This window comes from Hakea prostrata, chromosome 11 (assembly GCF_041222555.1).
Source record: "Hakea prostrata isolate BN-2017 chromosome 11, UWA_Hpros_2, whole genome shotgun sequence".
Lineage (NCBI taxonomy): Eukaryota > Viridiplantae > Streptophyta > Magnoliopsida > Proteales > Proteaceae > Hakea > Hakea prostrata.
In genome coordinates, this window is record NC_142610.1 from 2,449,694 (window position 1) to 2,462,542 (window position 12,849).

A 12,849-nucleotide genomic window follows, 5' to 3' on the forward strand; every position below is an offset into this window, starting at 1 on the left:
TTTTGAAAATATTTTAGGTGATATTCAGTTTCAAATTTGAGTTGAATTTGATTTTCCTTCCTCTTCGGTTTCTATTTGAGTTTTATTCAATCATTCATTATTTATTTGGTTTTTTTTTTCCTTTTTTATTGAGAATAAAACGGATTATAGTTACTTTTCTCCACGTAATTAAGGGTACACGAACTGACAAAAGGGTAAAAAGTAAAGAGATAAGTATAAGGGTATTTTGGGGTTTTTGAGAAAATATAAAGTTGCCACATCATCAGGAAACTAACAGAACCTAACGGTAAGGGGGCAATAGTAATTGTAGACAAAGTTAAAGGTTGGATTAGTAATTTTGAAAAGTACAGGGGATACAGTAGTAATAAAATCAAAGTATAGGGGGCCAATAGTAATTATCCCTTTATTTAATTATTTGGATTATTCTTGCTCTTGATTATCATTGCGTGCATTTATTATCATTGATGGGTAAACCATGGATCTTGTGATTGTGGATCGCACCCACGGGTTGTCGAGCGGGACCGATACCGGCGGGTGGGGTGTGACACTTCTGATAAAAATCCTTTAAGGTCTCTCTTTAACCTCTTCTCAAATCTCTCCTTCTTTTGGGAATCTTGCAATGGTGAAGTCGATTCAAGATTCTCTCCTTCAACTCTCTCAGATGCTTTTGCAATGATTACAACAATTTATGGATTTTTGTTTTGAGGTATTTTCTTCAATTTTGGTGTAACGTTGTGTGATAGATCTTCGTCGAGTCAAGGCTTTGGTTAGAACATGATTTACAATTCCTAATTGTTAGCTCTAGTCAATTTGAGGGGTGGTTCTTGCTATGGGAAGATGTTCCTTTTGAGTTTTGTCAACTCCTTCAACGTTTATGAGCATGGCATCATAGAATTTTTGGAGTCTCCAGTTGTTCATTGATCCTTCTCCCATCTTCATAATTCTCTAGTTGACATTACCACTAGTAGATATTGCCGTATATGGAGTCATTTGAAGTGCCCTTACAAAAGCTCTCGTCCAAGTTCTATGGTGTTGAGGCTCAATCTCGTGCTATGCCTGCTTGGGCTCCCCTCCTCGGGTATGTTTTTCCCTTTTCTGATTGGGTTGCATCTAGTTGTTTTCTTCTAGAAGTGAACTTAGCCTAGTTTTTGCATGCTTCCTATTCTCTTTTTGAGCTGACTTAGCCTAATTTTGGCATGCTTGCCATTTTCTTTTTGAGCCAAGAAGTACATATCAAAATGGTGTAATTTAAATTTGAATAATACCTTCCATGATCCCTTATAGGAACAAATTAATACTCATAGAGTGGGAAGTGGATGAGAATGGGAATACAACTTCTGGGACACATTTTAAAGTATTTGAATACAGGCACAAATATGTCTACAACTATCGCTGAGATAACCAATCCTGTTAGAGCCATTGAGGTCACGATGAAAACTTTAATGTTGAACTGTCGAGGGTTGGGTCAATCCTTGACAAGGAATGAACTTCACCTCCTTTTGGTTAAGCATTGACCCTCTTTAGTATTTCTATTTGAAGTGAAATTTGCAATGGTGAATCCTAGTAGGTTGTGTAAAGAATGGGGATTCACCTAGTTTTTGTTTTCCTCCCTCATAAATAATGTTGGAGGTATTTTGTTGTATGGGACAATTTAGTTGGCGTGGATGTTGGGTGGTCATCGAGTTGGTGTTTTCATGTTTGAGTATCTATTCAAACAAAGGAATGGTTTCAAACATTTGTATGTTTGAGTTCTTCAATTTGAATATAGAAACAACAATGGTGTACTCTCGCTTCCCTCAACTCATTTGTGGATGGAGCATGGGTGTTAGGTGGGGATTGGAATGCCTATCTACACATTGTTGATAAACAAAGGGGTAATCCATTATGAAGCTTGCAACTACATTATTTTCAAGACTTCCTTAATCAATTCCCATCTATCTACCATACAAAGTCATGACTATCAATTTGCATGGAACAATAAGCAACAATGTACACATTAAACAAGGGGAAGCTGGATAGATGTGTCTAATATACTGAGTGGAATGACCTCTTTCCTAAAACTCATGTTCTTCACCTCTCTGTCACTATGATCACATAGAAAAATGAATTCAATAATATCATAAAATATGAGTTACAAACTATTTATAAACATATCTAAATAGAATACAACTGGGTCTCCTAGTATAGGTTGTGACTCTCTCACATGCCCCCACAAGCGTAGGGAGTCCAAAACCCATAGCTAGTGCCGAAGTGTAAGAAATTGCTGCTTTGGCAGGCCTTTGGTAAAAATATTAGCAACTTGATCATTAGTAGAGATGTAGTAGCAATCAATTGCTTCGAAGCCACCAAATCACACACAAAATGATAGTCAATTTCTATGTGTTTTGTACGTGCATGAAAAACAGGATTGGAAGTCATGTAAGTGGCCCCTAGATTGTCACACCATATCAAAGGAGCAGTAGGTAAAAAAACACCAAGCTCACAAAGGAGAGAGCGCAACCATAGAAGCTCAATAGTTGTAGTAGCAACAGCCCTATATTCAGCCTCATTTGAAGAGCGCGAAACAATCCGTTGTTTCTTAGAACTCCATGAAATAGGATGTCCTCCAAAAAATACCGTGAAACCCATAGTAGAATGTCTATCATTAGGACACCCGACCCAATCTGCATCCAAATATGCTACTAAAGAGCAAGAGGACTATAATCCAAAAAAGAGCCCAGGAGAGGTGGTACCACAAAGATACCATAAAATTTGTTTAATGTCACTCCAATGACTATCCATCGGACAATGCTTAATTGGGCCACTTTATTGAACACAAAAATGATATCCGGTCATGTGGTAGTAAGATATTGCAAAACTCCTACAACATGACGATACTCAGTGGCATCAGAAAGTGGTTGTCCATCATGTGTAGAAATAGGCCTCCCAAAAACCATAGGAGTCTGAATGGGTTCAGCAACATGCATTTTGGTATGATGTAATAGATCATAAATATACTCCTTTTGAGTAAAGAAATAACCCATCAGAAGATCGGGTGACCTCCATACCAAGAAAATCATGGATATCCCCGAGATCCTTGAGAGTAAATGTTGTAGAGAGAGTCTTGAGAAGACAAGAAATGGTGAAGAGATCGTTACCAGTTACTAGGATGTCATCAACATATGTGAGAAAATAGAGAACCACTGTAGCTGATCGATAGATGAAAAGAAATGGATCAGTCTTAAACCCAATAAAGCCATGTGATATAATAAAAGAGCTCAACTTGTGAAACCATGTATAAGGAGCCTGTTTAAGACCATAAAGAGACTTGCAGAGATGACAAACATGTGTTGGATGCTAAGGATCAACAAATCCTAGTGGAAGACTCATAAAAACATCTTCACTTAAATCCCCATGCAAAAAGGCATTAGAAACATCTAGCTGATGAATTGGCCACTTGTTGGTAACAGCTAAGGACAAAACTACCTTGATTGTAGTATGTTTGACAATGGGACTAAAGGTATCATTGAAGTCATAGTCGAATCGTTGGTGAAAGCCCTTTGCCACTAAACGGGCCTTGTAACGTTCTATAGATCCATCAGATCGATGTTTTACATGGAAGACCCATTTACATCCCACAACATTTTGGGTAGAAGTTGAGGGAACAAGAACCCAAGTCCCATTGTGAATAAGGGCATTAAATTATTGTAACATAGCAGCACACTAGTGAAAAAATTGCATTGGTTTACTATAACATGTGGGAACTTTTGAATCATCACATATGGCCACCAAATTCAATTTGGTTCGAGGATGAACTAAAATACCACTTTTAGACCGAATTTCATTGGATGCATAGAATCATGAGGAATTGATAGGTGAAATTTATGCGTATTATTTTGAATAATTAATTGGATATATTTTTATGTATTTGCATTGGTTTTGTATAATTTTACCCAAATATTTCATACAAATGAGCATAAGATGCACTCTCCCCAAATTTAAGTAATTTTGGTAAATTTATATTTATCCTAGTAAAACACTGATTTAAATTTATCCATGTTTACAGTGAATCATCTTAGTACTTGGACTCCTTAAAAAACAAGGACTTACTTGGAACAATTATAGGAGTTTCAAGGTTGATCAAAAAAAGGGAAAAGGTGGTAAAATAATCCTAATTGGCGAAGAGAAAAGGAAGAATCCCGTTTTTGAGTGTCTTCGTCCAGTTTCAATCAAGCCCTTCATCGGATGGTCATCCGGTGTCTGATCGAGCTAATTTTTGGAGGAGAGCTTTAGAACTTCTTTGTCTTAAAATCCAACGGTGAAATTGTGCATTTTATCTCTCTAAGTCAGTCCGATTTTTACGCCAAAACCCTCCTTCTTTGAGTTAGATAGGAACTCTGAGTTTGATTCAAACTATTTCAAGAATCATATCCCATGTAATCTAGGAAATTACTCTATAAAAGGAGAGCATATTCCAGTAAGGGAGAACGTTTTTGGAGGAGCTTTGGAAAATAGTGGAGGACGAATTTTGAAGATTTGTTGTTTCTCTTAATTTCTTCTTCTCCTCTCATGATGTTCTAAACTTTTATTGCTAGAGTGTAGATGGATTCTTACATGAATTAATTAATTTGTTTGTTTATTTCATGCAATACAATCATCTATCCTTCGCTTTCTTTAATTTGTTCTTAATATCTGAATGCCTGATCAACAATCATGAATTTCGTGGTATGTTTTCGATCATGTAACAATGAGGAATGCTTGTTAGACCCAGGGTTAAAAAATGATAAATTACATTTAACGCGCAACAGGTTAGATGGTTTATTCGACATTATTAGGGATTCTATGTTTCATGCAATGCATTAAATTGATCCTCTAAGTGTAACTAGAAGGGATGATTTAATGTGTTAGAGACCCTCAAGTGTAATAGGTGGGGTGATCTAATTTAGTAATCCTATCGGCAAGGGTAGAGAGTAAATTGATTGTAAGGGGAGGGATTGAGAATTTATAAAATGTTTGATGAAATCGAAACTCTAGTATCTTTTTCACTTGATTTGTTAATTAAATTGCTTCAATTAGAAATAGGTTAATTTACATTTCATTAAGTAATTAAAAAATTAGTATTGATTGGCTAAATAACTATAAGAGAAGTGAATATTAGTATGCAATTTGGGTTTTGAATTGGTCTTCAAGGGAACGATCTCTACTCATTCTATATTACTCTGTTTAATTCCGTCCACTTGGTGATTTTGTCGAACATGAACATGCCCAACAACCATAGGATTATCATGAGACATAGTAGGACCCACAATATAAGGGTCAAAAGAACAAGTCAACACTGTGGATGGCTCAATAGGCACAATCGGTCAGATGGCAAAATTGGCGCAGATGGCATGGAGGGCGTAGTAGGCTCATACGGCGCAACCAAGGGCGCAAATAACATCGGAGGAGCTGGAAAGCCAGGCGATAAGGAAAACACGAGCCTGACTTTCTCACACTGGATATTCACCTGCCCAATCCATCCGGATTTCGACTGGATCTTCTTTTGGTTTCCAATAAGGCATGTTCTTCACCAACTTCGTCTAGATCCAAGGCCTCTGAAGCTAAAACATGGGCTTCAATCCGATGGCCCACAACTTCTTCTGATTAGAGGCTTGGGTTAGGATTATGGGGGTTATTACAACTACTCTCCAAGGAATGTAGGGAAGTTCTAACAAAATTGGTGGCCTTGGCCTAAAACTCTTACGTTGCTACCCAATTTTGCCTACCTAAAGCCCATCACAATACTCTAGGGAAGAAAACAATGAAGTTCTACTGGGGAGGGAGTGAGGAAGCCCATAAGATTCATTGGGTTCCCTGGAGGAGAATGTGCAACTCCAAGGAGTGGGGGGGGGGTTTGGGATTTAGAGATCCTAAACTTCAGAACATTACACTCCTGGGCAACCTTGCTTGTAGACTGTGGAAACAACCATACTCTCTATAGACCAAGGCTCTTAAACAGATCTATTTTCCCTTTGTAGAGTTCATGGAAGCAAGAATAGGGTATGCCCCAAGCTTGACATGGAGCAACATCATTAAGGGAAGAGACTTGATTAAGAAGAGGCTTTTATGGATTGTAGGTGATGGAGAATCAGTCAAAATTGAGGATTGTTGGATTCTATTCAGTCCTCCTTGAAGTTGAAACATCTTGTTCAAAACTTCCAAGGTATTACCATGGTATCCCAACTTATTGATAAGAAATCCATAAGTTGGAGGGTATGAGTCCTACAACAACTCCTCAATCCCGAGGACATAAAAGAAATTGCAAAAATCAAATTGGCTTTGTTTGAGTAGAGGGACAATATGGTTTGGGGATACTCAAAGACAAGGACAATATTCAACAAAGTCAATTTATCACCTCTTAAGCAGGAAGAGGGAGTGGGAGACACAACAGGTAATCAACAATCACATTTGTCACACCCCACCTAGCCAAATCCGGTCATACTTGAATACCCATGGGGGTGATACACTACATGACCTAGGTTCAGTGACAATTCCATACAATTACATGATATAGCATAAGTCCAAGGACAAGAGTAAATCAAGTTTAAATATCAAATCATAAAATCTGAAATATTAAGTTTACAATCATCCATCAACTAAAGTTAACCCAAAAAGATATAAGAGTTTGAAAGAAAAAAGTAGTTTGTTTGTAGCGGAATTAGTCTAAGAAATCCTCTACTAAAAGCCAGCCATGTAAGAGCAATCCTGACACGAGCATGAAGCGTCATGCGCGTCCACTTCTTCTCCAATTATATCCTCATGATAATCTACCGGGCAACATGGATCCTCCATGGGAGTGGGGTCCTCATAACCTGTAAAAAAGTCTAAAGAAACACACACATATAAAAGGAATGAGTTCCACAGAACTTAGTGAGGTCAACTAAACATTCATGTCATGCATCTTATCACAATTTCCACATCATATTCATAAAGTGATAATGTAAGCAAGGAACGAAGCGCCATATCGCCCGGTTCGCTGGGTAGAGACAGGCGATATGGATATATCTCGCCGAAATGTCGACGAGATATGACATCCGTGGTTCGCTGGTTACCAACTTACTGAAAAAGTAAGTATAAAGTATAAATTATATTATAAAAAAAAAAGGTGATAGATGTGATGTACTGCGCAACTCTACACTTGCGAAAAATCTTCTATATTCCCCATTAATTATTCATGTAAAGTGGGAAGCCGTCCATTCATCCCTCATCAATCGCCATTAAATGCTTTGAAGGCTGTACCACGTCGGTGGTGAGCAAATCTCAACACAAATGTTTGGGGTTTTTTGTTTTTTAAAACTCACTTAAGAGTCTCAGACTGTCAGACGGTAAGACTTACTCATTTTTCATTTTTTCTTTCTTCTCTCTGAGTTGCATAGTTGCAGAGGTCCGTTTTCAACGATCTGCGTCGAAGGCTAAAGCCATTGTTATGGACGATGACGACCACCATCTCCGGCGATTGTGAACTAGACGAGCTCTTCTCAGTCGATCTCTCCTCTCACCTCTTCTCTCTGAAATGCTAAAGTGATGTTGTTTAAATCTCTCTATTGTTGTTTCTCTACAAATTTGGTAAGGTTTCGTTTGATTCGAGGATTGGAACGATAGCCAGAGATACCGGCAACTTCCTGGGCTGTTTTCGGTGTATTTTGCTGGTGTAGTCGCGAATTTTCCCGATTTTTGGAAATTTTCTTTTCGCCGGGGTATCGTTCGCCATTCACCGATCAAATTTGATATCATATTCCTAAATTGTGTTCCTTGAATGTAAGTAATAATATTAATATAATAAATGCAAGATTATGATGTATGCTTCTAACTTTATCATGAAGTCTCTATTGTAGACACACATTAAGTAAAACACCAATCTCCTTTGGGCAATCTCAGTCACTCTCTCTCAACAAGAGACGTCTATTGGATTCTCTATGGTTGTTGGGTAAAGTCTTGTCAAGATATGGTTGGGGTATAAACCACTGCTCTCTCACATCACCATTTGGCATAAGACTTGGCACGTGTTAAGGACAACTATAGGCCCAATGCAAATTCATACGGTCTCATACTATATATGGTTTGGATATCTCCCCTCATGCCTAGTGCCATTTTGGTTCAATAACTTTCTCACCTATGAATGGTATCCTTAACGAGAGGCATTTGTTGGATCCCATTCCTTAACCCAATAGTCATCCACATAAAATGGACAATATGCTCTCCATATCCTTTCACGGGTTGGTTACCGATCATGAGTGCCAGGAGCCCTCCCTTATCTATTATATGCAACCCTACCATTATATGATGACAGTAGCCATGCGTGACACACAAGACCCAACCACTAACATCATGGATTAACTGAATTCAATACCCCTACCGGAATGGTAGTAGTACTCATAAGGATATCTAGCCCAACACTTCTAGACACCTAGCATCCATGTACCTACATATAGATGCATCCATATAAGGTCACTAGGGTAATGGGCGAACCCACAACCCTAGTTGGTAAAATAGAACAAGAGAATTAATCTCAACCAATATCATTCATTCTCATACATTCTCATATATACCAATATAAAGATTAAAAAAAAAAGAAAAAAAAAGAGAGAATAAAAAGCATTCACATATTCTTACCTTTCGTTCATGCAAAGTCACACACAATCACATAATAATAGATATCAAAATAAAGCAAGATATCATCAATGACATTTAAATAACGATATTAAAACATACAAGACATGGTTAGTTTATTCCTCACCTTTCAATTTGGTTTCTCTCCAAAGTTCCAAAATCACAACCAAGAGTCTTTTATTATACTCAAAATAGTCCTAATCACATAAGAGAAATAGTAGAGATTAAGTTGGGAACCAATTGGGTCTCAAAAGAAGTCCATAATCATGCTTCCCAGACCCAATCTGTTAATTGGTCTCAAACCCGCCATTCTCAACCTAGTTTCGGCAAAAATCAATATTTCGCCTTTGATTTGAAGTTGAATCGAGACGAGATTTTGGGAACTTATAATTATAGTAATAGGGTCCTAAAGGTATTAACAATTCGTCCCAATTTGGTCTAAATCAAAAGGCCTCAATGCGGCATGTTGTAGAGCCTTATTTGATTGCGCCAAACATTGCTTTAGGCAACCCGACTGGACCCAGAGGGGCGGCCCAAGTAGCACACAATCTCTATTTGGGTACCATATTCACTCTTTGGGCTCTATTGAATCGAGAAATAGGTTGATTGTACATATTTTGATATATAAAGGTACCTCCGCCGAGGCGACCGCCGGCCGGGACCACCACGAGGTGGGTGGCCGCCCGCCAGACGCATCTTTGGGGCCCACATTCGCTCACTTACGCTGTCCCCCCTCAGCTCACCCTATGGCTCTCGCGAGTGCCTGCGTCTCTGAGAATCAAAATGCAAAATCGTTCGCAACAAATCGCACACACCACTTCTAAACTAAAGGGAAACATAAATATAACTAATTACAAGCATTCAATGCATATAATATGCTCCATCTACCAAAATCTAACATTTATTGTTAAAGAAACATTACAAACCTAGGTTTAGAGAAGAGAGGTTGAAGAACAATCACTTTTCTCAATGTTCTCAGGACGATCCGAGTCTCAACGTGTCCTCGTGTGGATGGAATCCAAGATTCTCCCTTGTTTCTCCTCCTCTCCAAGCTTTAGCTCCACACTAGCATTAGAAAATGCATGTAAAAGTGAAGAGAGGCTTAAAATAGGATTTTAATCACGTTTTTCCGAAATTGGCTTGAAACTGGGGATGGGCGGTTGATCCGGACCTGTCAACTAGTCCAATCAACTTGCCCTTGGTTGAAGGGTCAACTATGGTCCGATTCCAATGATTTTTGGCTTGAATGAAAGGTCTTTTGAATATATACATTTAGATATATTTACCTTGTCATTTGGATTTCTCCATCATTGGTTTCCGAATGTGCCAATATTGCCTTTTAATTCCTTTATGACTAACCTTCTCTCTCCTCTTAAATTCTAGGAGAGGTGTTGAGTCATTACTAGGGCCATCCACCAACATTGGGTCCACTTCCAAACCTTCGGGCTAGACTCGAATGGCCCACAATTGTCGCCAATTTGAAGTTCGGGTTTGTGGTCCTGAAACCATGGGTAAAAAGGTTAGAATCCCAGGGATTTCAACAACATTGTCCCCAAAGAGACTTGGAAGGCGATCTAGAAATGTAACACTGCCCCTAAGATTAGAAATTTCTTATGGAGAGGGTATGCCCAAGACCTTAGCACAACTATTGCACTCGTGAAAAGAGGGGTTAATACATGGACAAAATGTGCAAGATGTGGTGCGAATTTGGAAACAGTGGAGCATATTATTATCGAATGTCGCATGAATCTGGAAACAATGGAGCATATCTTATTGCATGTCCGTTTGCAAGAGCAGCTTGGTTTGCCTCAGATCTTTAATACGTTCCCCCTCTGGAGAACAATCACCTCGAATGGTTGACATTAGCTTGGGGAGCCCACAAGAACATCTCAGTGGAGTGGAAGAAGGAAATTGAGGTTTTGGATGTTTATATTTGTTGGTACCTTTGAAAGGCCAGAAATGATCTTCTATTCAACAAAGACAGAGGAAACCCCATCGAAATTGTGTCTTAAGCGTAGAGTGCACTCAAGGACTTGATGGAGAGCAAGACCCAACAAATCTCAAACCCAACATCTTAGAGAAAAGAGGCAATTTGGACTCCACCAACAGGGGCTAAACTGAGGATTAGCACATACGCAAGCTCTCAAGAATGAAAATGGAGGTTTGGGGTTCTTGATTAGAGACACAAGAGGTGAAGTTAAGGCCACACTCTCTATTCCTGTATAGTTAGACGCGATGAGGGAAGGAATCCTTCAGCGCAGGAGGTGGGGTCTGTTAGAGCACAGAGGTGAGTGGCCCCCTCATTCCGAGCAGGTGTGAGGGCCTGGTGATGAGGGAAGGAATCCTTCATTGCGCAATGGACATTTGGTGGGACTTGGAGTTCGAATTTGATTGCTTAAACCTAGTTAAAATTTTAGAAGGTCAAGCCCAGCCCAATATTGAAATCATGGGCAGGGTAAAAGATATTGTAACTCCGTCCTCTTATGTAGGCCCAATTAGCTTTAGTTGCATTTCCTAGGGAGCTTAACTGCATGGCTAACTCCCTAGCTCGGAGAGCACTCACCTGTACAATCAAGACTGAGTGGATTGCTTCCTTTCCTTGGATGACTTGAGGATTGTTCAACATCCTTATGTTTTTCTCGTTCTAATGAATGATCCATTTGCTACTAAAAAAAAATGAGTAACTTGCAACAAAAAGGTGAGCCACCAATAATATTTGGCACTAAAGAGAAGTGTCTTCAATTTCACCCCCACTTAAGGGGCCACTAATAAAAAGATTTATTTATTTATTTATATATATTTTTAACTTTTCATTTTCTACCATTTTTTTTAAATTTCATTTATTATTATTACTTTTTTTGGTGTTAAGTTTTTTGGGTATCCATCCTGTTAATGTTGTGAATTTTCTCCAATTGGGTTGCTCCATCACAAGAGTCAAACTTATAGATAGACAACACATTCAAATTGAAAGCCCACCAAAACCAACAATTGAGTCCTTATTGGCATCATTCTGATCAACCTTTTGTCAAAATTCTGATTAGTAACACATAGGGTGTGACAGAATATTATAATTCAATGGCCACGAATAATTTAATGGCACACGAAGAACAACACATTCTCGATCCTTCGATTGGCTTATAGTCCAAAATACATCTTGACAGAGCATAGTATCTGACATGGATATATATATCGAAAAAGTGGGAGGGAAAATAATCTCAACCAAGCATAATTGGCATTTTCTAGCAAAGATACACAATTCCCTTCGCACAGACAGTATTGAAAGCCACCTTTCTTTCCCTCAATGGCCACCTCAACCTAATTTGATTCGACCAATATGATTCGAATCCAATTATGTCCAAATCGAGTACAATTGGACAAGAATCAACTTGGAGTTCAAGCCCTTGGATGTGTAATTGCGATAACCATGGGTTAATTTGGAATGTTATGGATAAGGCTTTCCAAAATTTAGGTCAAACTCGAAATGTGCGCAAGTTAGTTTAGATGAACCTTATTAAAAAAAAAGTTGGTCCAAGTGGTAAGCAACTTAATCCGCTAAAGCAATATTCTGATATCGAAACCTTGTGGATGCAAAAAATTTTCGCTGGGAGACTCACCCACCACAGCTAGGTGTGCGACCCGAGTTGAACACTGGATTAGTCAGGGCAAATCCTTGGAAACCGGGATTGGCAACCCAAAAAAAAAATTGCTGGAATTTTTTTTTGTCTATTTTAGGGTTGGGTATATAGGGAGTCAAGTATGAGATCCACTTCTACTCCCACTTATTTCTTTCCATTTCTGATTCAGCAAAACAAACGAACGTTAATCTAATTCTAGACAAGAATGTTAAAAATTAGAGTGGTTTGAAATCTTTTCTCTAGTGGATGTTCTAGTTAGGAACGCTTAGTTGGTTGAGGAAATAATTGTTTGACTACTTTCCACTCCCTAACTTAGTGATTTTATTCTTGTAGCCACGGCTATTTCTCAATAAATAAGTTTTCAACCAGAAAAAATGAGAATTCAATCAGGTTAGAAGTTAAGAGACCTCAAACCTTTATCTTTATCTCATGAAGTTTGTTGTAGTCGTAGTTAGTAATTAAATTCAATGACTCCCATTTATCTAGTAGCGTTCCGTATGATATAAACAACAAAATTTCCATTTTCATAAATTCTATGCAATATGAATCAATACCCCTAATCAAGATCAATCAGGACAACATGACC